Raw genomic sequence first — 25795 nt, forward strand, 5'->3', positions numbered from 1 at the left:
ATTTGGAGTCTAGCAGAGTTACCACGAATAGCATACGATCTTCAGATATAATCCAATCAACCTTGCATTTAACCCGATTGAACATCCAGTTACCTCTGACTACTTCTAAGTTGCACATGTTAACGGTCTCATCATCACTCTGTGCTGCAGCGAACTGTATCTGTGGCACAGAATATTTGATGGCCATGTCGTTCTCCTGCTTTGCAGCTTTTTTTGAGTCTGAATTGCGGCTTAAACGTGCAAAACTAAGAGAAGCAGATCAATATTTTCTTCTTGTTGTTATTTAATGGTGGTTGGCAACCAGCGAAAGGAGCATTAACCACCTCGAGCACTATTTTCTATCCCCAGTGTTGTTTTGAAAGTGAATACCCAACGTGTGCGTCATACGTCACGTTGTACGTCAGGTGAAGGTGTGGTGTCGGCTATCGCACCTGTCGCATTACAAAGCTTTAAAAACGTAACAATCCAACACAACCCAACGCGCTAAACTGTGATAATGTGTTACATTATCACTGAAGGAAACGGCTTCCAGGGCCTAATCCGTGGATCGGCTTCCTCCGAGGCGTGGACGTCTATCAGCAGAGAATGTACCTTAGTCTGTAACACAGTCAAATATATTCTCAAGTAATATTCAAGCATGCCATTCAGCGTGTTAGTACGAGCTCGGGAGCAGCTTGGGAGAACAAGAAAACAGAGACTGCTTCAGGTTGTCTTCCCAAATTGACTCAACTTTATTCACAAGTACAACAGTTTATATAGAGGGACAAATTCATGAGTCAGCAGATTCTCAGTTTAAACCAGTACAGACCAAGATAAGGGAGCGTCTTTCTGCCCTTGGGTGAAGAAGCATCCTTTGTATAGTGTATCAGTTCAGCTACAATTGTGATTATCTCAGCGACATATTTTCAAGGCACGAAATAAAGAGTTCTTTCATTAGTGAATTCTGAAACAAACCATCTGGCCTTCAACAGGCGTCTCCTAAAAGATTAAGAAACTAATGTAGCTGAGGGAGTGATCTCTGTGGTATTTCAACCTTGTACCAGCCTGTGATTCTCACACATCAATTCTTGGGTCAAAGAGAAAAATAACTAAAACAAAGGGGCCTTATTGAATGACAGAGTTTTCCTGCATAATGTCACTATAAAACAATATCCAGTAAATGCTCCCATGGTACTAAAATACCTAACAGTTCCCCTCTTTTATTATTTTTTTAAAATAATAACTCAAATAGAAAGGAAAAATCACAAATGTAATAACATAATATAAAAAGCAAATCATAAAATGTAATAGTTCACAGCCTAATGTTCAATATACACACCAGGATCATCATTGGTAACATCTGGCACATCCTCAGGATCAATTTGTGCTAATTGCAAATACATTGAAGTAGCTGTACTAGGTGGGTGTCTTGCCAAGTGGAGCATGAGGTATTGTCAGCAAAATGTGGCTTGTAGAAATGTGAACAGGGTTGCAGTTTACAATACAAAATAGTAAATAAAAATCCTAAGGTTAATGCAGTAGATATGATTAATAATCTAAATATATAAAAAAACACAGTTCTTCAGTCGTCTCCTGGCCTGGTCCCAGGTTCGAGAGACCTAAGCGTCGTGTGATGACAATGGGCATTTCATTTTTTCCATTATCAGGATGAAACGAGTCTATCTTTATCAGGTTAGACATTGTGTGGTACTCTAGGCTTTCTGTTCCTGCTGGATGTTCGAGTACCTTGTTGTTGTTCAGGTGGGGGATCAAAGGGCTTTCTGAGTCTTGGCTCTTTCAGGCGTTGTGTGTTAATCAGCGATTGTGCGTGTGTAGGTGTATTGAATCCGGGCGCTGGCTCGCCTGAGTCGTCATCTACTTGATCCGACGCCTTAGGTGGTTTGGTGGGGCTGGTCTTAACCCTGCTGGCATGAATCCACTGAGGTTGTCCGTCTGTTAGGATGCTGGTTCTCGTCACTGCAAGTACAGTCTGGGGGCTGGAACACGCGGCCTCCCTGAGTGCCCTTGGTTTTAGCGACTTCACCAACACCGCATCTCCTGGTTTCCACGGATGGGTTGGATCTGTGGAAGGGAGAGGCTGAGAGAGACAAACTTTCTGATAGTTATTATTCAGTGTTTCTACCAGGTTATGAACATAGTCAGACAATGCAGTGTCTATGTCCCCTTCCAATAGCGGTGCCCCTCTGGAGGCTGACCATGGTGTTGGAAACGGTCTTCCCATGATTATTTCAAATGGAGATAATTTGGTTGCTGCGGATGGAGTCATTCTAATCTCGCAGAGGATTTGAGGAAGTAGTTTGATCCAGGTCATTCCTGTTTCTATCATTGCTTTAGTCAGGCGATTTTTTATGGTCCTATTCATTCTTTCTACAACTCCTGAACTCTGAGGATGGTATGGCACATGATATTTCCAGTCTATTCCTAGAGTTTTAGCACACTTTTGAATTACTTCTGATGTGAATGAAGGTCCTCTATCACTGTTAATTTGGTGAGGTATTCCAAATCTGGGTATTATTTCATTGCACAACTTTTGACAGACTACTTCTGCAGTTTCTTTTGATGTTGGATAAGCTTCTACCCATTTACTAAATTGGTCCACTATTACCAGTAAGTACTTGATGCTTCCTTGTGCTGGCATGTGTGTAAAATCAATTTGTAATGTATGAAATGGGAAATCTGGTTGTGGTAAATGCTGATGTTTTGCTTTTGAGCTACCTACATTAGTTCGTGCACATGTTAGACAGGTTGCTAATATGCGTTTTACTGCGTGTGATGTTTTCTCGATTACAAATCTTGATTTTATTGCTCCTATTACCCCTCTTTGTCCGACATGACTCACACCGTGAAAATGGCGGACAAGGATTGGCAGTAGTGAAGATGGGAGGGCAATCAAACCCTCAAGGTTTTTGTATAAGCCGTCTCTGTTATCTAAGGTACAATCATTACTTTCCCAGTAAGTGTAATCTAAGGCAGAGGCTTGCTCTTGTATGAATTTTAGGTCAACATTTGTTTCTAAATAGTCTGGGAGTGCGACAAGTGGCAGCTGTAAAGGCAAAGATAATACTTCCTTTCTGGGTGGTTGCTGTGAGGCAGCAGCTGCTTTCGCGGTTACGTCTGCAAGAGCATTTCCCACTGCTTCGTCTGTGTCAGCCGTGCTGTGCCCCTTCGTTTTAACAACTGCAATTGCCGATGGCAGCTGTATAGCCTGCAAAAGTCTTTGAACAAGATCAGAATTAGCGATCGATTTTCCATCAGCAGATGTGAAGCCTCTCTGTCTCCACAATGTGCCAAAGTCATGCACCACACCGAATGCATAACGGCTATCAGTGTAAATTGTTACCCGCTTATCCACATGTAACTCACAGGTGCGTATTAAAGCCATGAGCTCTGCTTTTTGTGCTGAGTGAAATGGTAATGAGTGAGCCTCTAGTATGATGTCAGGCAATGTCACCACCGAATAGCCACAAAGAAATGAGTTGTCATTTGGTTTTGAACAGGACCCGTCCACATAAACAATGACTGAGTCTGGTATTGGTGTCTGCTCTAAGTCTGGGCGTGGTGCTGTGGATTCCTGTATACGTGTCATACAATCATGATCGTCAGGGTCGTCTGAACCATCCTGTCGGTCAGAGGAACACAGCATACGAATGAGTAAGTGTGCTGGCGAATTGGGTGTGCTGTTTGCTTTTATAGTGAGATTTGCTGTTGAAGTCAGTGTAGCTTCATAACCTGAGCGACGTTGTGCGGTCATATGTTGTGTAGTTATGTTTGCTAGAATGGTCGTGACCTGGTGATTGGTGTGTAGAATAGTGTCATGTGAGAGTGTGAGCTTCTCGCAGTCCCTTATCATGATAGAGCAAGCTGCTACTGCTCTCAGGCAGGCCGGCATCCCCTGAACTACTGCTGGCAGCACCTTTGAGTAGAAGGCTACTGGACAGTAGCCACAGCCATGCTCTTGGGCCAATACGCCTGCACAGGTTGTGCCGTTCTCTGTGACGTACAGGTGGAACGGTAAGTGGTAGTCAGGCAGACCCAAACAAGGGGCAGAGGTCAGCGCTCCCTGTAATGCATTGAAAGAGGCAGTCATTTCTGTTGACCACAGTATTCGAGGAGGCTTGTCTTTTTTGCAGCATTCACGCAGAATGTGGTCATGAAAAGAACAGTCTGGTATCCACTGTCTGCAATAGTTCACCATGCCTAGGAAAGACAGCATTTCCTTCTGTGTAGTGGGCTTAGGGACAGAGGTCACAGCTTTGACCCTGTCTGTAGTCATGGAACGTTGTCCGTGAGACAGTGTAAATCCCAAATATTGAACAGAAGTCTGACAGTACTGCATTTTCTTTGCTGATGCTTTGTGGCCAGTCTGTTGGAGGTGCTGGAGTAGCATATGTGTGGCAGTTTGACATAGTTTTTCACTTTCAGCACAGAGGAGGAGATCATCCACGTACTGGATCAAGGTACAGCCCTCTGGAGGAATGAAGCCGTCCAGGGTAGCACGTACCACCATTGAGAAAGCCGCAGGGCTGTCTACCATGCCTTGGGGTAAGCGAGTCCATGTGTACTGCTTATCTCTATGTGTAAAAGCAAATAGCGGCTGTGTGTCCTCATGCACAGGTACTGAGAAAAAGGCGGAGCACAAATCCACCACAGTAAAATGTGTGGCTGTTGCTGGAATAGATGTCAGTATGCTGGGAACATCTGGGACAAGAGGTGGCAGAGGCATAATGACTGCATTAATTTGCCTTAAGTCTTGTGTGAAACGCCATACGCCAGGTTTGTTAGGCTTTGGCACAGGATTGACAGGAGTGTTATATGGAGATACTGTGGGCTTTATTACTCCAGCTGTCAATAAATCTCCTATGATGATGTCTAAGGCTGCGGCTTTTTCAGCGGAAATGGGATATTGCTTGACATATACCGGCTTGTTGTTTTTCAGCTGAGCATGATAAGGTGTACAGTCGATAAATCCTACATCATTCTCACCTCTTGACCATAATGTCATGTTTTGATATTCAGCTGGCAATGTGACAGCAAAGATAGTACAGTGTATGGGGTAGGTTAGATCTATGTGTCGACATGGTGCAGTAATGTCATAGCCTATGTCTGAGTTATGCGACAAAACCACTGTTTGGCCTTCACTGGTGTGAGCAGTTATCATGTTGTTGAACAGTGTGAGAGAAACAAATATGTGGCTTCCAGGCATGGGGTTACCTGGTAGTGGTGTCTGTACACGTGTTTGGCACAGTGTGTGACGTGGGATACCAGTCAGATGGATATTGAGTTCATTCTCCGCTGAGGCGTCCAGCTGACACAGAGGCTGTTCCTTCTCCATGGTGTCGGTGCATAGGGCAGAGAAAACATAGCTGTTATCAGTGTCTGCAAACATTTCACCCTTTGTGTTAAATGAAATACACAAGTTCATTTTTGCCATTAAATCTCTGCCTAATAGATTCACAGGCGAGTTTGGAATAATTATGAATGGATGATATGTAATTTCGTCTGGTTTTGGGCCCCAGCGTGTTTTTAGAGAATGAGTTTTGGGGCATTGCACTAGAGTTCCGTTTATTCCCATGGTGTTGATGCACACAGAGGAAACAGGCCCACTATAGAATTTTCCAGACAGTGAACTTTTAGTGGCTCCACTGTCAACTAAAAAGGAATAAATCTTTTCACCTATTTCTATATCTAACGTGGGCAAGCTTTCTGTGTTACGGGACAATTGCAAATGCAGCATCGTGTGTAGTGCTTCACACTGTCCCTCGTCTTCACCTGGGCCTCCCTATTGTCGGTCCAGTCTTTCGTTATCATATGGGTGGGGATTAAAATGTGGATTATAAGGTTGCTGCCTAAGTGCAAAAGGGCCATTATTTTGATGTGATTCCTGTCTGCGTTGCCAGTTACCTTGTCTGGAAGAGCTCTGCTGACGCCTAGTGGCAGGAGCTGGTCCTGTGTTTTGTGGTTGAGACCTACGTGCTGCTGATTTGCATTCCCTCCTCCAGTGTCCTATTTTTCCACAATAAAAACATGCGTCTCCACTCCTATCTCTCCTTCTGAAATCTCCCTGCTGCGCTTGTTGAGGGGGCGGGGCCCCTGCATACATCATTTTTTCACTTTCCTCTGAGCCTTCAACATCAAAATTCAACATCATCTTAACACTTTTAGCCTTCGTGCTGTTGGGGAAAAGATCTGCACCAGCTTTTGTTTTGACAAGTGTGATAAAGTTCTTTATCTTCATGTCATAGAGATTATCAGTGGCAGTCAGCTTCAATAGTTGTGAACATTCTGGATGAATATTGTTTAAGAATGTTGTTATGAAAATCTGATCATTTCCTCCTTCAGGCATGCATGCCTCATTAGTCCAGCAGTGTGTGAAACGTTTGATTTTATCTCTAGACATTGTGAGCAGAAATTTCTTTAGATTTTGAAAAAAGGCTGTGATTTTGTCATCGTTTATCCACAAAAACGAGGTGGTGTTGGCTGCTTGGTCATCTTTAGGGTCTAGTTCCTCTACTTCTTCAATAAGCTGAGATTCAGTCACACCTGGAATTCGTTGACATAATATATATCTATAATCAGGCCCACCCAAGTGGTGGTATCTGGTTTTACAGTTAATTTTGATTTTTTATCGGACCCGTCTAAGGTCTTTGAATTATTCTGACCCATGGTCAGTGATTTCCAGAGGGGTTTAGACGCTTGAAGGATTTAAGTTAGTTTTTATTTTGCTGTGGCACACCTGAGGTTACTTGATTTTTTGCTAGCAATTTTATCTTTTTAGTGAGCAACTTCTCACTTTTTAACGAGCAACTTCTCGTTTTATGACCCCAGGCAACTTCCTGTGTCCTTTCTGCTGGTGAGCAACTTCTTAGTTTATGACAACAGGCAACTTCCTGTGTCCTTTCTGCTTTAATTTACAAAACAACAGGCAACTTCCTGTGTTTCTATGTGGGCCACTAAAGAAGGCTCCTCAGCGTATCCCACTTGTTACTATGTGGGCCACTGAAGAAGGCCTCGTCAGCGTATCCCGTTTCTATGTGGATCACTGAGAAAGGCATAACACAGTCTTATAAAATAAAAGACGAGTGCCTACCTTCGTCAGGATCCCACTTCTGACACCAAAATTGAAGGAAACGGCTTCCAGGGCCTAATCCGTGGATCGGCTTCCTCCGAGGCGTGGACGTCTATCAGCAGAGAATGTACCTTAGTCTGTAACACAGTCAAATATATTCTCAAGTAATATTCAAGCATGCCATTCAGCGTGTTAGTACGAGCTCGGGAGCAGCTTGGGAGAACAAGAAAACAGAGACTGCTTCAGGTTGTCTTCCCAAATTGACTCAACTTTATTCACAAGTACAACAGTTTATATAGAGGGACAAATTCATGAGTCAGCAGATTCTCAGTTTAAACCAGTACAGACCAAGATAAGGGAGCGTCTTTCTGCCCTTGGGTGAAGAAGCATCCTTTGTATAGTGTATCAGTTCAGCTACAATTGTGATTATCTCAGCGACATATTTTCAAGGCACGAAATAAAGAGTTCTTTCATTAGTGAATTCTGAAACAAACCATCTGGCCTTCAACAGGCGTCTCCTAAAAGATTAAGAAACTAATGTAGCTGAGGGAGTGATCTCTGTGGTATTTCAACCTTGTACCAGCCTGTGATTCTCACACATCAATTCTTGGGTCAAAGAGAAAAATAACTAAAACAAAGGGGCCTTATTGAATGACAGAGTTTTCCTGCATAATGTCACTATAAAACAATATCCAGTAAATGCTCCCATGGTACTAAAATACCTAACAGTTCCCCTCTTTTATTATTTTTTTAAAATAATAACTCAAATAGAAAGGAAAAATCACAAATGTAATAACATAATATAAAAAGCAAATCATAAAATGTAATAGTTCACAGCCTAATGTTCAATATACACACCAGGATCATCATTGGTAACATCTGGCACATCCTCAGGATCAATTTGTGCTAATTGCAAATACATTGAAGTAGCTGTACTAGGTGGGTGTCTTGCCAAGTGGAGCATGAGGTATTGTCAGCAAAATGTGGCTTGTAGAAATGTGAACAGGGTTGCAGTTTACAATACAAAATAGTAAATAAAAATCCTAAGGTTAATGCAGTAGATATGATTAATAATCTAAATATATAAAAAAACACAGTTCTTCAGTCGTCTCCTGGCCTGGTCCCAGGTTCGAGAGACCTAAGCGTCGTGTGATGACAATGGGCATTTCATTTTTTCCATTATCAGGATGAAACGAGTCTATCTTTATCAGGTTAGACATTGTGTGGTACTCTAGGCTTTCTGTTCCTGCTGGATGTTCGAGTACCTTGTTGTTGTTCAGGTGGGGGATCAAAGGGCTTTCTGAGTCTTGGCTCTTTCAGGCGTTGTGTGTTAATCAGCGATTGTGCGTGTGTAGGTGTATTGAATCCGGGCGCTGGCTCGCCTGAGTCGTCATCTACTTGATCCGACGCCTTAGGTGGTTTGGTGGGGCTGGTCTTAACCCTGCTGGCATGAATCCACTGAGGTTGTCCGTCTGTTAGGATGCTGGTTCTCGTCACTGCAAGTACAGTCTGGGGGCTGGAACACGCGGCCTCCCTGAGTGCCCTTGGTTTTAGCGACTTCACCAACACCGCATCTCCTGGTTTCCACGGATGGGTTGGATCTGTGGAAGGGAGAGGCTGAGAGAGACAAACTTTCTGATAGTTATTATTCAGTGTTTCTACCAGGTTATGAACATAGTCAGACAATGCAGTGTCTATGTCCCCTTCCAATAGCGGTGCCCCTCTGGAGGCTGACCATGGTGTTGGAAACGGTCTTCCCATGATTATTTCAAATGGAGATAATTTGGTTGCTGCGGATGGAGTCATTCTAATCTCGCAGAGGATTTGAGGAAGTAGTTTGATCCAGGTCATTCCTGTTTCTATCATTGCTTTAGTCAGGCGATTTTTTATGGTCCTATTCATTCTTTCTACAACTCCTGAACTCTGAGGATGGTATGGCACATGATATTTCCAGTCTATTCCTAGAGTTTTAGCACACTTTTGAATTACTTCTGATGTGAATGAAGGTCCTCTATCACTGTTAATTTGGTGAGGTATTCCAAATCTGGGTATTATTTCATTGCACAACTTTTGACAGACTACTTCTGCAGTTTCTTTTGATGTTGGATAAGCTTCTACCCATTTACTAAATTGGTCCACTATTACCAGTAAGTACTTGATGCTTCCTTGTGCTGGCATGTGTGTAAAATCAATTTGTAATGTATGAAATGGGAAATCTGGTTGTGGTAAATGCTGATGTTTTGCTTTTGAGCTACCTACATTAGTTCGTGCACATGTTAGACAGGTTGCTAATATGCGTTTTACTGCGTGTGATGTTTTCTCGATTACAAATCTTGATTTTATTGCTCCTATTACCCCTCTTTGTCCGACATGACTCACACCGTGAAAATGGCGGACAAGGATTGGCAGTAGTGAAGATGGGAGGGCAATCAAACCCTCAAGGTTTTTGTATAAGCCGTCTCTGTTATCTAAGGTACAATCATTACTTTCCCAGTAAGTGTAATCTAAGGCAGAGGCTTGCTCTTGTATGAATTTTAGGTCAACATTTGTTTCTAAATAGTCTGGGAGTGCGACAAGTGGCAGCTGTAAAGGCAAAGATAATACTTCCTTTCTGGGTGGTTGCTGTGAGGCAGCAGCTGCTTTCGCGGTTACGTCTGCAAGAGCATTTCCCACTGCTTCGTCTGTGTCAGCCGTGCTGTGCCCCTTCGTTTTAACAACTGCAATTGCCGATGGCAGCTGTATAGCCTGCAAAAGTCTTTGAACAAGATCAGAATTAGCGATCGATTTTCCATCAGCAGATGTGAAGCCTCTCTGTCTCCACAATGTGCCAAAGTCATGCACCACACCGAATGCATAACGGCTATCAGTGTAAATTGTTACCCGCTTATCCACATGTAACTCACAGGTGCGTATTAAAGCCATGAGCTCTGCTTTTTGTGCTGAGTGAAATGGTAATGAGTGAGCCTCTAGTATGATGTCAGGCAATGTCACCACCGAATAGCCACAAAGAAATGAGTTGTCATTTGGTTTTGAACAGGACCCGTCCACATAAACAATGACTGAGTCTGGTATTGGTGTCTGCTCTAAGTCTGGGCGTGGTGCTGTGGATTCCTGTATACGTGTCATACAATCATGATCGTCAGGGTCGTCTGAACCATCCTGTCGGTCAGAGGAACACAGCATACGAATGAGTAAGTGTGCTGGCGAATTGGGTGTGCTGTTTGCTTTTATAGTGAGATTTGCTGTTGAAGTCAGTGTAGCTTCATAACCTGAGCGACGTTGTGCGGTCATATGTTGTGTAGTTATGTTTGCTAGAATGGTCGTGACCTGGTGATTGGTGTGTAGAATAGTGTCATGTGAGAGTGTGAGCTTCTCGCAGTCCCTTATCATGATAGAGCAAGCTGCTACTGCTCTCAGGCAGGCCGGCATCCCCTGAACTACTGCTGGCAGCACCTTTGAGTAGAAGGCTACTGGACAGTAGCCACAGCCATGCTCTTGGGCCAATACGCCTGCACAGGTTGTGCCGTTCTCTGTGACGTACAGGTGGAACGGTAAGTGGTAGTCAGGCAGACCCAAACAAGGGGCAGAGGTCAGCGCTCCCTGTAATGCATTGAAAGAGGCAGTCATTTCTGTTGACCACAGTATTCGAGGAGGCTTGTCTTTTTTGCAGCATTCACGCAGAATGTGGTCATGAAAAGAACAGTCTGGTATCCACTGTCTGCAATAGTTCACCATGCCTAGGAAAGACAGCATTTCCTTCTGTGTAGTGGGCTTAGGGACAGAGGTCACAGCTTTGACCCTGTCTGTAGTCATGGAACGTTGTCCGTGAGACAGTGTAAATCCCAAATATTGAACAGAAGTCTGACAGTACTGCATTTTCTTTGCTGATGCTTTGTGGCCAGTCTGTTGGAGGTGCTGGAGTAGCATATGTGTGGCAGTTTGACATAGTTTTTCACTTTCAGCACAGAGGAGGAGATCATCCACGTACTGGATCAAGGTACAGCCCTCTGGAGGAATGAAGCCGTCCAGGGTAGCACGTACCACCATTGAGAAAGCCGCAGGGCTGTCTACCATGCCTTGGGGTAAGCGAGTCCATGTGTACTGCTTATCTCTATGTGTAAAAGCAAATAGCGGCTGTGTGTCCTCATGCACAGGTACTGAGAAAAAGGCGGAGCACAAATCCACCACAGTAAAATGTGTGGCTGTTGCTGGAATAGATGTCAGTATGCTGGGAACATCTGGGACAAGAGGTGGCAGAGGCATAATGACTGCATTAATTTGCCTTAAGTCTTGTGTGAAACGCCATACGCCAGGTTTGTTAGGCTTTGGCACAGGATTGACAGGAGTGTTATATGGAGATACTGTGGGCTTTATTACTCCAGCTGTCAATAAATCTCCTATGATGATGTCTAAGGCTGCGGCTTTTTCAGCGGAAATGGGATATTGCTTGACATATACCGGCTTGTTGTTTTTCAGCTGAGCATGATAAGGTGTACAGTCGATAAATCCTACATCATTCTCACCTCTTGACCATAATGTCATGTTTTGATATTCAGCTGGCAATGTGACAGCAAAGATAGTACAGTGTATGGGGTAGGTTAGATCTATGTGTCGACATGGTGCAGTAATGTCATAGCCTATGTCTGAGTTATGCGACAAAACCACTGTTTGGCCTTCACTGGTGTGAGCAGTTATCATGTTGTTGAACAGTGTGAGAGAAACAAATATGTGGCTTCCAGGCATGGGGTTACCTGGTAGTGGTGTCTGTACACGTGTTTGGCACAGTGTGTGACGTGGGATACCAGTCAGATGGATATTGAGTTCATTCTCCGCTGAGGCGTCCAGCTGACACAGAGGCTGTTCCTTCTCCATGGTGTCGGTGCATAGGGCAGAGAAAACATAGCTGTTATCAGTGTCTGCAAACATTTCACCCTTTGTGTTAAATGAAATACACAAGTTCATTTTTGCCATTAAATCTCTGCCTAATAGATTCACAGGCGAGTTTGGAATAATTATGAATGGATGATATGTAATTTCGTCTGGTTTTGGGCCCCAGCGTGTTTTTAGAGAATGAGTTTTGGGGCATTGCACTAGAGTTCCGTTTATTCCCATGGTGTTGATGCACACAGAGGAAACAGGCCCACTATAGAATTTTCCAGACAGTGAACTTTTAGTGGCTCCACTGTCAACTAAAAAGGAATAAATCTTTTCACCTATTTCTATATCTAACGTGGGCAAGCTTTCTGTGTTACGGGACAATTGCAAATGCAGCATCGTGTGTAGTGCTTCACACTGTCCCTCGTCTTCACCTGGGCCTCCCTATTGTCGGTCCAGTCTTTCGTTATCATATGGGTGGGGATTAAAATGTGGATTATAAGGTTGCTGCCTAAGTGCAAAAGGGCCATTATTTTGATGTGATTCCTGTCTGCGTTGCCAGTTACCTTGTCTGGAAGAGCTCTGCTGACGCCTAGTGGCAGGAGCTGGTCCTGTGTTTTGTGGTTGAGACCTACGTGCTGCTGATTTGCATTCCCTCCTCCAGTGTCCTATTTTTCCACAATAAAAACATGCGTCTCCACTCCTATCTCTCCTTCTGAAATCTCCCTGCTGCGCTTGTTGAGGGGGCGGGGCCCCTGCATACATCATTTTTTCACTTTCCTCTGAGCCTTCAACATCAAAATTCAACATCATCTTAACACTTTTAGCCTTCGTGCTGTTGGGGAAAAGATCTGCACCAGCTTTTGTTTTGACAAGTGTGATAAAGTTCTTTATCTTCATGTCATAGAGATTATCAGTGGCAGTCAGCTTCAATAGTTGTGAACATTCTGGATGAATATTGTTTAAGAATGTTGTTATGAAAATCTGATCATTTCCTCCTTCAGGCATGCATGCCTCATTAGTCCAGCAGTGTGTGAAACGTTTGATTTTATCTCTAGACATTGTGAGCAGAAATTTCTTTAGATTTTGAAAAAAGGCTGTGATTTTGTCATCGTTTATCCACAAAAACGAGGTGGTGTTGGCTGCTTGGTCATCTTTAGGGTCTAGTTCCTCTACTTCTTCAATAAGCTGAGATTCAGTCACACCTGGAATTCGTTGACATAATATATATCTATAATCAGGCCCACCCAAGTGGTGGTATCTGGTTTTACAGTTAATTTTGATTTTTTATCGGACCCGTCTAAGGTCTTTGAATTATTCTGACCCATGGTCAGTGATTTCCAGAGGGGTTTAGACGCTTGAAGGATTTAAGTTAGTTTTTATTTTGCTGTGGCACACCTGAGGTTACTTGATTTTTTGCTAGCAATTTTATCTTTTTAGTGAGCAACTTCTCACTTTTTAACGAGCAACTTCTCGTTTTATGACCCCAGGCAACTTCCTGTGTCCTTTCTGCTGGTGAGCAACTTCTTAGTTTATGACAACAGGCAACTTCCTGTGTCCTTTCTGCTTTAATTTACAAAACAACAGGCAACTTCCTGTGTTTCTATGTGGGCCACTAAAGAAGGCTCCTCAGCGTATCCCACTTGTTACTATGTGGGCCACTGAAGAAGGCCTCGTCAGCGTATCCCGTTTCTATGTGGATCACTGAGAAAGGCATAACACAGTCTTATAAAATAAAAGACGAGTGCCTACCTTCGTCAGGATCCCACTTCTGACACCAAAATTGAAGGAAACGGCTTCCAGGGCCTAATCCGTGGATCGGCTTCCTCCGAGGCGTGGACGTCTATCAGCAGAGAATGTACCTTAGTCTGTAACACAGTCAAATATATTCTCAAGTAATATTCAAGCATGCCATTCAGCGTGTTAGTACGAGCTCGGGAGCAGCTTGGGAGAACAAGAAAACAGAGACTGCTTCAGGTTGTCTTCCCAAATTGACTCAACTTTATTCACAAGTACAACAGTTTATATAGAGGGACAAATTCATGAGTCAGCAGATTCTCAGTTTAAACCAGTACAGACCAAGATAAGGGAGCGTCTTTCTGCCCTTGGGTGAAGAAGCATCCTTTGTATAGTGTATCAGTTCAGCTACAATTGTGATTATCTCAGCGACATATTTTCAAGGCACGAAATAAAGAGTTCTTTCATTAGTGAATTCTGAAACAAACCATCTGGCCTTCAACAGGCGTCTCCTAAAAGATTAAGAAACTAATGTAGCTGAGGGAGTGATCTCTGTGGTATTTCAACCTTGTACCAGCCTGTGATTCTCACACATCAATTCTTGGGTCAAAGAGAAAAATAACTAAAACAAAGGGGCCTTATTGAATGACAGAGTTTTCCTGCATAATGTCACTATAAAACAATATCCAGTAAATGCTCCCATGGTACTAAAATACCTAACAGTTCCCCTCTTTTATTATTTTTTTAAAATAATAACTCAAATAGAAAGGAAAAATCACAAATGTAATAACATAATATAAAAAGCAAATCATAAAATGTAATAGTTCACAGCCTAATGTTCAATATACACACCAGGATCATCATTGGTAACATCTGGCACATCCTCAGGATCAATTTGTGCTAATTGCAAATACATTGAAGTAGCTGTACTAGGTGGGTGTCTTGCCAAGTGGAGCATGAGGTATTGTCAGCAAAATGTGGCTTGTAGAAATGTGAACAGGGTTGCAGTTTACAATACAAAATAGTAAATAAAAATCCTAAGGTTAATGCAGTAGATATGATTAATAATCTAAATATATAAAAAAACACAGTTCTTCAGTCGTCTCCTGGCCTGGTCCCAGGTTCGAGAGACCTAAGCGTCGTGTGATGACAATGGGCATTTCATTTTTTCCATTATCAGGATGAAACGAGTCTATCTTTATCAGGTTAGACATTGTGTGGTACTCTAGGCTTTCTGTTCCTGCTGGATGTTCGAGTACCTTGTTGTTGTTCAGGTGGGGGATCAAAGGGCTTTCTGAGTCTTGGCTCTTTCAGGCGTTGTGTGTTAATCAGCGATTGTGCGTGTGTAGGTGTATTGAATCCGGGCGCTGGCTCGCCTGAGTCGTCATCTACTTGATCCGACGCCTTAGGTGGTTTGGTGGGGCTGGTCTTAACCCTGCTGGCATGAATCCACTGAGGTTGTCCGTCTGTTAGGATGCTGGTTCTCGTCACTGCAAGTACAGTCTGGGGGCTGGAACACGCGGCCTCCCTGAGTGCCCTTGGTTTTAGCGACTTCACCAACACCGCATCTCCTGGTTTCCACGGATGGGTTGGATCTGTGGAAGGGAGAGGCTGAGAGAGACAAACTTTCTGATAGTTATTATTCAGTGTTTCTACCAGGTTATGAACATAGTCAGACAATGCAGTGTCTATGTCCCCTTCCAATAGCGGTGCCCCTCTGGAGGCTGACCATGGTGTTGGAAACGGTCTTCCCATGATTATTTCAAATGGAGATAATTTGGTTGCTGCGGATGGAGTCATTCTAATCTCGCAGAGGATTTGAGGAAGTAGTTTGATCCAGGTCATTCCTGTTTCTATCATTGCTTTAGTCAGGCGATTTTTTATGGTCCTATTCATTCTTTCTACAACTCCTGAACTCTGAGGATGGTATGGCACATGATATTTCCAGTCTATTCCTAGAGTTTTAGCACACTTTTGAATTACTTCTGATGTGAATGAAGGTCCTCTATCACTGTTAATTTGGTGAGGTATTCCAAATCTGGGTATTATTTCATTGCACAACTTTTGACAGACTACTTCTGCAGTTTCTTTTGATGTTGGATAAGCTTCTACCCATTTACTAAATTGGTCCACTATTACCAGTAAGTACTTGATGCTTCCTTGTGCTGGCATGTGTGTAAAATCAATTTGTAATGTATGAAATGGGAAATCTGGTTGTGGTAAATGCTGATGTTTTGCTTTTGAGCTACCTACATTAGTTCGTGCACATGTTAGACAGGTTGCTAATATGCGTTTTACTGCGTGTGATGTTTTCTCGATTACAAATCTTGATTTTATTGCTCCTATTACCCCTCTTTGTCCGACATGACTCACACCGTGAAAATGGCGGACAAGGATTGGCAGTAGTGAAGATGGGAGGGCAATCAAACCCTCAAGGTTTTTGTATAAGCCGTCTCTGTTATCTAAGGTACAATCATTACTTTCCCAGTAAGTGTAATCTAAGGCAGAGGCTTGCTCTTGTATGAATTTTAGGTCAACATTTGTTTCTAAATAGTCTGGGAGTGCGACAAGTGGCAGCTGTAAAGGCAAAGATAATACTTCCTTTCTGGGTGGTTGCTGTGAGGCAGCAGCTGCTTTCGCGGTTACGTCTGCAAGAGCATTTCCCACTGCTTCGTCTGTGTCAGCCGTGCTGTGCCCCTTCGTTTTAACAACTGCAATTGCCGATGGCAGCTGTATAGCCTGCAAAAGTCTTTGAACAAGATCAGAATTAGCGATCGATTTTCCATCAGCAGATGTGAAGCCTCTCTGTCTCCACAATGTGCCAAAGTCATGCACCACACCGAATGCATAACGGCTATCAGTGTAAATTGTTACCCGCTTATCCACATGTAACTCACAGGTGCGTATTAAAGCCATGAGCTCTGCTTTTTGTGCTGAGTGAAATGGTAATGAGTGAGCCTCTAGTATGATGTCAGGCAATGTCACCACCGAATAGCCACAAAGAAATGAGTTGTCATTTGGTTTTGAACAGGACCCGTCCACATAAACAATGACTGAGTCTGGTATTGGTGTCTGCTCTAAGTCTGGGCGTGGTGCTGTGGATTCCTGTATACGTGTCATACAATCATGATCGTCAGGGTCGTCTGAACCATCCTGTCGGTCAGAGGAACACAGCATACGAATGAGTAAGTGTGCTGGCGAATTGGGTGTGCTGTTTGCTTTTATAGTGAGATTTGCTGTTGAAGTCAGTGTAGCTTCATAACCTGAGCGACGTTGTGCGGTCATATGTTGTGTAGTTATGTTTGCTAGAATGGTCGTGACCTGGTGATTGGTGTGTAGAATAGTGTCATGTGAGAGTGTGAGCTTCTCGCAGTCCCTTATCATGATAGAGCAAGCTGCTACTGCTCTCAGGCAGGCCGGCATCCCCTGAACTACTGCTGGCAGCACCTTTGAGTAGAAGGCTACTGGACAGTAGCCACAGCCATGCTCTTGGGCCAATACGCCTGCACAGGTTGTGCCGTTCTCTGTGACGTACAGGTGGAACGGTAAGTGGTAGTCAGGCAGACCCAAACAAGGGGCAGAGGTCAGCGCTCCCTGTAATGCATTGAAAGAGGCAGTCATTTCTGTTGACCACAGTATTCGAGGAGGCTTGTCTTTTTTGCAGCATTCACGCAGAATGTGGTCATGAAAAGAACAGTCTGGTATCCACTGTCTGCAATAGTTCACCATGCCTAGGAAAGACAGCATTTCCTTCTGTGTAGTGGGCTTAGGGACAGAGGTCACAGCTTTGACCCTGTCTGTAGTCATGGAACGTTGTCCGTGAGACAGTGTAAATCCCAAATATTGAACAGAAGTCTGACAGTACTGCATTTTCTTTGCTGATGCTTTGTGGCCAGTCTGTTGGAGGTGCTGGAGTAGCATATGTGTGGCAGTTTGACATAGTTTTTCACTTTCAGCACAGAGGAGGAGATCATCCACGTACTGGATCAAGGTACAGCCCTCTGGAGGAATGAAGCCGTCCAGGGTAGCACGTACCACCATTGAGAAAGCCGCAGGGCTGTCTACCATGCCTTGGGGTAAGCGAGTCCATGTGTACTGCTTATCTCTATGTGTAAAAGCAAATAGCGGCTGTGTGTCCTCATGCACAGGTACTGAGAAAAAGGCGGAGCACAAATCCACCACAGTAAAATGTGTGGCTGTTGCTGGAATAGATGTCAGTATGCTGGGAACATCTGGGACAAGAGGTGGCAGAGGCATAATGACTGCATTAATTTGCCTTAAGTCTTGTGTGAAACGCCATACGCCAGGTTTGTTAGGCTTTGGCACAGGATTGACAGGAGTGTTATATGGAGATACTGTGGGCTTTATTACTCCAGCTGTCAATAAATCTCCTATGATGATGTCTAAGGCTGCGGCTTTTTCAGCGGAAATGGGATATTGCTTGACATATACCGGCTTGTTGTTTTTCAGCTGAGCATGATAAGGTGTACAGTCGATAAATCCTACATCATTCTCACCTCTTGACCATAATGTCATGTTTTGATATTCAGCTGGCAATGTGACAGCAAAGATAGTACAGTGTATGGGGTAGGTTAGATCTATGTGTCGACATGGTGCAGTAATGTCATAGCCTATGTCTGAGTTATGCGACAAAACCACTGTTTGGCCTTCACTGGTGTGAGCAGTTATCATGTTGTTGAACAGTGTGAGAGAAACAAATATGTGGCTTCCAGGCATGGGGTTACCTGGTAGTGGTGTCTGTACACGTGTTTGGCACAGTGTGTGACGTGGGATACCAGTCAGATGGATATTGAGTTCATTCTCCGCTGAGGCGTCCAGCTGACACAGAGGCTGTTCCTTCTCCATGGTGTCGGTGCATAGGGCAGAGAAAACATAGCTGTTATCAGTGTCTGCAAACATTTCACCCTTTGTGTTAAATGAAATACACAAGTTCATTTTTGCCATTAAATCTCTGCCTAATAGATTCACAGGCGAGTTTGGAATAATTATGAATGGATGATATGTAATTTCGTCTGGTTTTGGGCCCCAGCGTGTTTTTAGAGAATGAGTTTTGGGGCATTGCACTAGAGTTCCGTTTATTCCCATGGTGTTGATGCACACAGAGGAAACAGGCCCACTATAGAATTTTCCAGACAGTGAACTTTTAGTGGCTCCACTGTCAACTAAAAAGGAATAAATCTTTTCACCTATTTCTATATCTAACGTGGGCAAGCTTTCTGTGTTACGGGACAATTGCAAATGCAGCATCGTGTGTAGTGCTTCACACTGTCCCTCGTCTTCACCTGGGCCTCCCTATTGTCGGTCCAGTCTTTCGTTATCATATGGGTGGGGATTAAAATGTGGATTATAAGGTTGCTGCCTAAGTGCAAAAGGGCCATTATTTTGATGTGATTCCTGTCTGCGTTGCCAGTTACCTTGTCTGGAAGAGCTCTGCTGACGCCTAGTGGCAGGAGCTGGTCCTGTGTTTTGTGGTTGAGACCTACGTGCTGCTGATTTGCATTCCCTCCTCCAGTGTCCTATTTTTCCACAATAAAAACATGCGTCTCCACTCCTATCTCTCCTTCTGAAATCTCCCTGCTGCGCTTGTTGAGGGGGCGGGGCCCCTGCATACATCATTTTTTCACTTTCCTCTGAGCCTTCAACATCAAAATTCAACATCATCTTAACACTTTTAGCCTTCGTGCTGTTGGGGAAAAGATCTGCACCAGCTTTTGTTTTGACAAGTGTGATAAAGTTCTTTATCTTCATGTCATAGAGATTATCAGTGGCAGTCAGCTTCAATAGTTGTGAACATTCTGGATGAATATTGTTTAAGAATGTTGTTATGAAAATCTGATCATTTCCTCCTTCAGGCATGCATGCCTCATTAGTCCAGCAGTGTGTGAAACGTTTGATTTTATCTCTAGACATTGTGAGCAGAAATTTCTTTAGATTTTGAAAAAAGGCTGTGATTTTGTCATCGTTTATCCACAAAAACGAGGTGGTGTTGGCTGCTTGGTCATCTTTAGGGTCTAGTTCCTCTACTTCTTCAATAAGCTGAGATTCAGTCACACCTGGAATTCGTTGACATAATATATATCTATAATCAGGCCCACCCAAGTGGTGGTATCTGGTTTTACAGTTAATTTTGATTTTTTATCGGACCCGTCTAAGGTCTTTGAATTATTCTGACCCATGGTCAGTGATTTCCAGAGGGGTTTAGACGCTTGAAGGATTTAAGTTAGTTTTTATTTTGCTGTGGCACACCTGAGGTTACTTGATTTTTTGCTAGCAATTTTATCTTTTTAGTGAGCAACTTCTCACTTTTTAACGAGCAACTTCTCGTTTTATGACCCCAGGCAACTTCCTGTGTCCTTTCTGCTGGTGAGCAACTTCTTAGTTTATGACAACAGGCAACTTCCTGTGTCCTTTCTGCTTTAATTTACAAAACAACAGGCAACTTCCTGTGTTTCTATGTGGGCCACTAAAGAAGGCTCCTCAGCGTATCCCACTTGTTACTATGTGGGCCACTGAAGAAGGCCTCGTCAGCGTATCCCGTTTCTATGTGGATCACTGAGAAAGGCATAACACAGTCTTATAAAATAAAAGACGAGTGCCTACCTTCGTCAGGATCCCACTTCTGACACCAAAATTGAAGGAAACGGCTTCCAGGGCCTAATCCGTGGATCGGCTTCCTCCGAGGCGTGGACGTCTATCAGCAGAGAATGTACCTTAGTCTGTAACACAGTCAAATATATTCTCAAGTAATATTCAAGCATGCCATTCAGCGTGTTAGTACGAGCTCGGGAGCAGCTTGGGAGAACAAGAAAACAGAGACTGCTTCAGGTTGTCTTCCCAAATTGACTCAACTTTATTCACAAGTACAACAGTTTATATAGAGGGACAAATTCATGAGTCAGCAGATTCTCAGTTTAAACCAGTACAGACCAAGATAAGGGAGCGTCTTTCTGCCCTTGGGTGAAGAAGCATCCTTTGTATAGTGTATCAGTTCAGCTACAATTGTGATTATCTCAGCGACATATTTTCAAGGCACGAAATAAAGAGTTCTTTCATTAGTGAATTCTGAAACAAACCATCTGGCCTTCAACAGGCGTCTCCTAAAAGATTAAGAAACTAATGTAGCTGAGGGAGTGATCTCTGTGGTATTTCAACCTTGTACCAGCCTGTGATTCTCACACATCAATTCTTGGGTCAAAGAGAAAAATAACTAAAACAAAGGGGCCTTATTGAATGACAGAGTTTTCCTGCATAATGTCACTATAAAACAATATCCAGTAAATGCTCCCATGGTACTAAAATACCTAACAATCACGTATATCAGGACATCTCTTCTGAACCAAGACGAAGTGGTGCTACAAAGGAATTATTTCTTTAGGAGAGCATTTAATAGCAGTCTGGCCTGCAACAAAATGCACCGCTAAAAATACAGTTTCTGCTTGTCCCAGAATTTATTAATTTTGAGAGTGAAGTTGTAGGACTGATGCTGGTTAGTGGTGTAGGTTTCATGGATGTGACACCTTGTGTAAAATGACGACCAGAGCATATTATTAGGTCAGTTCACTGTAGTTAGGCAGAGGTGTCTTAAAAAGTACCACCTTATACAAAACAAATGAAGGTCCAGTATAAGAAAGAATAAGAAGAGAAAAAAAGCAACATCCTGCTAAATGAAGTCATTTTTAAACATTACTCTAAATGTAGCCATTAGTTTTTGTTGCTGGCCATACAAAAATAAGTATACTTCAATTATATTTCCCAAGTATATCTTACCTAGTACGTATACTAATAATGCTTCTTGGGACTATATTGGCCCCCGTTTTAGTACATAACAGTATTCTTGAAATTAACTTTTAGATGTACTTTTTGTTCACCATAATTGTACTAGCATAATGTCATAATGTCTACAAGAGTATAATTAAATATACTCGACTCTATCACAATACTAACCTTACAAGTATACTATTAATTAATAGTATTACTAATGTTTCACATTGTTTGACTAAACAAATGCATTTATTAATATATGAGGTTCCATTCAGTTCAAGGAATTAAATTTTAGTGTGGCTGCAACTTACTCCTTAAGTTAAAAATTATGCTGTATATTGTAGTTTATATGTTATACTGCTTTCACAGTGAATCACATTTTATAGTAATACACTCTGAATGAGGATTTTTTTTTCTCAAAGATATTTTTATTGAGTTGAAGCAACAAAGAAAAGCAAATACACGCAGAATTGTCAAACGCCAAACAAGCAAGTTTCACAGTGACTGTTAAAACTGAAATATCAGAATACAGATTAATGACACACTCACATGTCTTATAGTTGCTTCCAGCAGTTTATCCCCTACCCACAACACTTAGAACCCCTATCCCTCAGACCAGGAAGGAAAAAACCCAACAAAGCAAGAAAAAAGAAGCAAACAAATAAAAACAACTGAATGAGGATTTAAGTAATTACTCTTAGATCTACAGTAGAAAACAACAGAAATCCGGATGGTGTAATAGTATAATCTCAGTAACATCACCAATTGTTACATTTGCTGTATTTTACAGCTGTTTCCATGAGTACGGTGAGTTACCGTAAAAATAGTGTAATCTCATGGAATTTTCCCACAATTACATGCAAATTACAGTACTAAACTGCTAACATCCTTTAGAGTTTTTTACTGTTGATTTTGCAGTACTAAGCTATGGAAATTACTGCAAAGGCTAACAGTGTTCATGTTTTGAATCGGGTAATTTCATGGTGAGAAATGTCTTTGACAAAAAAAATGCAGGATTAATTAATAGCTGTATATGACTGCTAGGTTAGGACGTGGTTAGGTGCAAATACTTAAGAGAGAGAGATTTTGCTCTATTAATATTTAATGGAAATCTTTTCCTCCATAAGATTGTGGGCAAAGTCAATAAATTGTCTCCTGGCTTTCAGGTCCCCTTGAGCCAAATTTACAGTTTTTGCAATTAAGAAAAGAAAAATAGATTTAAGGTGAAACAAATTTTTTCAATTCATGGAATGATGACATTATCACTCATTCCATATTGTTCCTAAAGTTTGCAGTCTTTTTTTTAGTTAAAAGTTAAAGCAGAGCTTGTTTTTTTAGCTTCTTTGATAATGTAACTCTGCATATGTGTACATGCATGTGCACTGATGTGTGCATGGGGGGTGATTTAACATTACAGTCCCTTGAAATAGCATTCATAGTCCTTGAACTTGTGCACATTTTGTCACCTTACAACCACAAACAAAAGATGTTTTTATTGACAGTTTCAATGGTAGATTAACACAAAGTAGCACATAATTGTGAAGTGGCATGAAAATAATACATGGTTGTCAAAATTCTAAGCAAATGAAATTTGGAAAAGTGTGTCATTCTTTTCTATTCACCCCCTGCTCTTCATAGAGCCACATTTTGCTCCAGTTACACCTGCAGGTCTTTTGGAGTACGTCTCTACCAGCTTTGCACATCTAGAGACTGAATTATTTGCCCATTCTTCACTGTAAAACAGCTCAAACTTAGACAGATTGGATGGAAAGCGTCTCTGAGTCTGTATGACTATGTTTACTGTTTTGTCTATTTCAAACAGATGCCTGTCCTCACCTCTGCAGTGCTGCCGTCTCCTCTAACCCGGCATGTTTCTAAGGTATGTTTTCTTTCTTTTGGATGTTGTTCTTGTGGTTTTTCTTCAGAGATGAGGTTTGCAGTGTCTGTGTGGTGCAGCCGGTCTAGTCTAGGGGTAATAACAGAGATTGAAACTTTACTGATAAATTGTCCAACTAAAAAAATAGCGGGGTCCACAAATGTCATGTGACAACTAGGGATGGGTACCGTGGATACCGGGATAAGATGAGTTGGTACCGGGATAAGATGATTTGCTGTGTTTTTCACGGAGAAAAAATAATTAACATGGAATAACGTCAGTGTTAGATGAAAAAAAAAAAAAGATGCAAGCAGAAAAGGACAGCAGATTGAGAAGAGATTTTTTCAAACGGTATCCTTAGAAAGAAATCTCTTCTAACAAGTGATATCTGATAAGCTTAAAACTTAAATCTTGAATCTAATATCCAGATTCATGCTAAACTTTTCTGATTACTCCGTGAATCTGCACCGTTAGACTTTTCATCGCCACGTAACATACTGGCGTCACTGTTGCCAGTGTCAGGGGAGTTTCTTTAGGGGAGTTTATTTGTGAGCCGTTCGAGGACTGCAACCAGCCTCTTGTCGTGCTGGGTCTGTGTGTCAGCATAAACCAGAATGTCATCCATCTGGCAGACAACTCCATCCAGCCCCTCCAAAAGCTGAGACATTCGTTTTTGAAAATGCTCAGGGGCTGAGGATATGCCAAAACAGAGTCTATTGAAACAGTACCTTCCGAATGGTGTGATGAAGGTTGTGAGAAGAGCTGACTGCTTGGACAAAGGTATTTGCCAAAACCCTGAGTTAGCATCGAGTTTTGAGAACAACTTTGCGCCCTCTAGCTGTCCTAGGGTGTGCTCAACTGATGGCAACATGTGTCTTTCCCTTTTCACAGAAGTATTTAGTTTGGTCAAGTCCACGCACACACGCACTTCATCTCTGTTTGGTTTAGGTACTGGAACCATTCCTGCACACCAGTCAGTAGGCTGCTCTACTCTGGAGATTACACCTAACTCTTCCATACGAGCGAGCTCTCTTTTGACTTTGGGCAACAGGGGAAGCGGGACCCTTCTTGGGGTTGACAGGGCGAATGGTTTAGCGTCTGCTTTAAGCTCGATTTTGTATTCCCCCTCCATTCAGCCTAACCCACTGAATAGTTTTGGAAACTGCTGCTTTACTGCCTCTACCGAAGTGAGTGACACTGCTTCTACTCTGGCCACTAGCCCAAGTGCTACACTTGCTAAGCGGCTAAGTAACCCTTGCGTCAGGTCTGCTACTACATACACAGGCTGTACTGTAGTTTTGCTCAGAGTGCTCAGGTTAGCAGTAAATGTCCCTCTAACTGCTAGTGGAGACAGTCCCGCCCCATACAGTTTCAGATCTGTGGGTTGCAGCTGTGGTTTTTGTGCTAGAGCATTGTACTCTTTTTCAGGCAAGACGGTTACGTCCGCTCCTGTGTCAATTTTGAGCCAGCAGTCTACATTGTTAACTTTTATTTTAGTCAACCACGCATCCTCAGTTCTCTCTGAAGCTACTGTTCCCAAAAATGCTACCTCCCTTTCTTCACTGTCACCACCTGCTGCACGTATTTCTCCCACTGCCCCAGATCTGCACACTCTTGCATAGTGACCTTTCTTTTTACACTGATTGCAGAGTACCTCTTTGGCTGGGCACAGGTTCTTGCTGTGAAAGGGTGTCTTTCCACATCGGTTGCATTGGCTTTTCACATTCCTCTCTGTGGTTTGTGGCACAGTCTTTCTTGGTTTAAAGTGTTTTATTTTTCCTTTAATGATGTCCACGTTACAAAGATTTTCCTGCTTGAAGTTGTTTTTAAGAAGATCCTGCTGCTTCTTAACAAGCTCACTTTGGCGAATCCGTATCACTGCTTTTTCTAACGTGAGCTCTGCGTCCATTTGCAGTTGCTCTGAGAGCCTAATGTCTCTTATTCCGACAACGAGTCTGTCTCTAATATTTCACTGTGCAGCGCCCCGTAGCCGCAATGCTCAGCCAAGGCATATAGGGATGTAATAAACCAGTCTGCAGTCTGTCCTGCTTCTTGCTGCCTTTGGTTGAACTTTGCACGTTCAAAGATAACATTTCTTCTGACTACAAAGTGTGTCTCGAGTTTGTCTTTGAGAGTGTGGTACTCACTCGCCTCCTCTTCGGTCAGGTTCAACGAGGTGATCACGTCTTCAGCTTCATCGACCATTGTATATATCAGAGTGTTAAACTGGTTTTCGTCCGATTGTAGCTCGAGTCCGGATGCTATCCTGAACCTCTCAAAGCGTCGGATCCATTTTGGCCACTCTTCTGGCTTTGAAAAGTCGAACTTCGGCGGCGGTGATACTTGGAAGGCTGCTGGCGCGGCTGCCATGCTGCTAGTCACGAGATGCTAGTTAGTGTTTTCTAATTTGTTAGCTTAGCTCTTACTGTGGCTGTTAATGCAAACTTGGAGGGCGAGTT

At 42.8% G+C, this 25795-nt stretch overlaps 3 long non-coding RNA genes across 3 annotated transcripts; all 3 read right to left on the reverse strand.

The window, feature by feature from the left end:
- Positions 1–1199: 1199 nt before the first annotated feature.
- On the reverse strand, positions 1200–7115 carry LOC146662876 (uncharacterized). Its single transcript, XR_014912950.1, has 2 exons — positions 5212–7115; positions 1200–3215 (listed from the first exon to the last, which is right to left on the reverse strand). It is a non-coding gene; the product is annotated as an uncharacterized LOC146662876 (long non-coding RNA).
- Positions 7116–7805: 690 nt separating this feature from the next.
- LOC146662877 (uncharacterized) lies at positions 7806–13721 on the reverse strand. Its single transcript, XR_014912951.1, has 2 exons — positions 11818–13721; positions 7806–9821 (listed from the first exon to the last, which is right to left on the reverse strand). It is a non-coding gene; the product is annotated as an uncharacterized LOC146662877 (long non-coding RNA).
- Positions 13722–14411: 690 nt separating this feature from the next.
- LOC146662878 (uncharacterized) lies at positions 14412–20327 on the reverse strand. Its single transcript, XR_014912952.1, has 2 exons — positions 18424–20327; positions 14412–16427 (listed from the first exon to the last, which is right to left on the reverse strand). It is a non-coding gene; the product is annotated as an uncharacterized LOC146662878 (long non-coding RNA).
- Between the last annotated feature and the right edge of the window lie 5468 nt (positions 20328–25795).

Source organism: Rhamphochromis longiceps, linkage group LG8 (assembly GCF_057381845.1).
Source record: "Rhamphochromis longiceps isolate RC_006_pf linkage group LG8, R_longiceps_female_GT1.1, whole genome shotgun sequence".
Classification (NCBI taxonomy): domain Eukaryota; kingdom Metazoa; phylum Chordata; class Actinopteri; order Cichliformes; family Cichlidae; genus Rhamphochromis; species Rhamphochromis longiceps.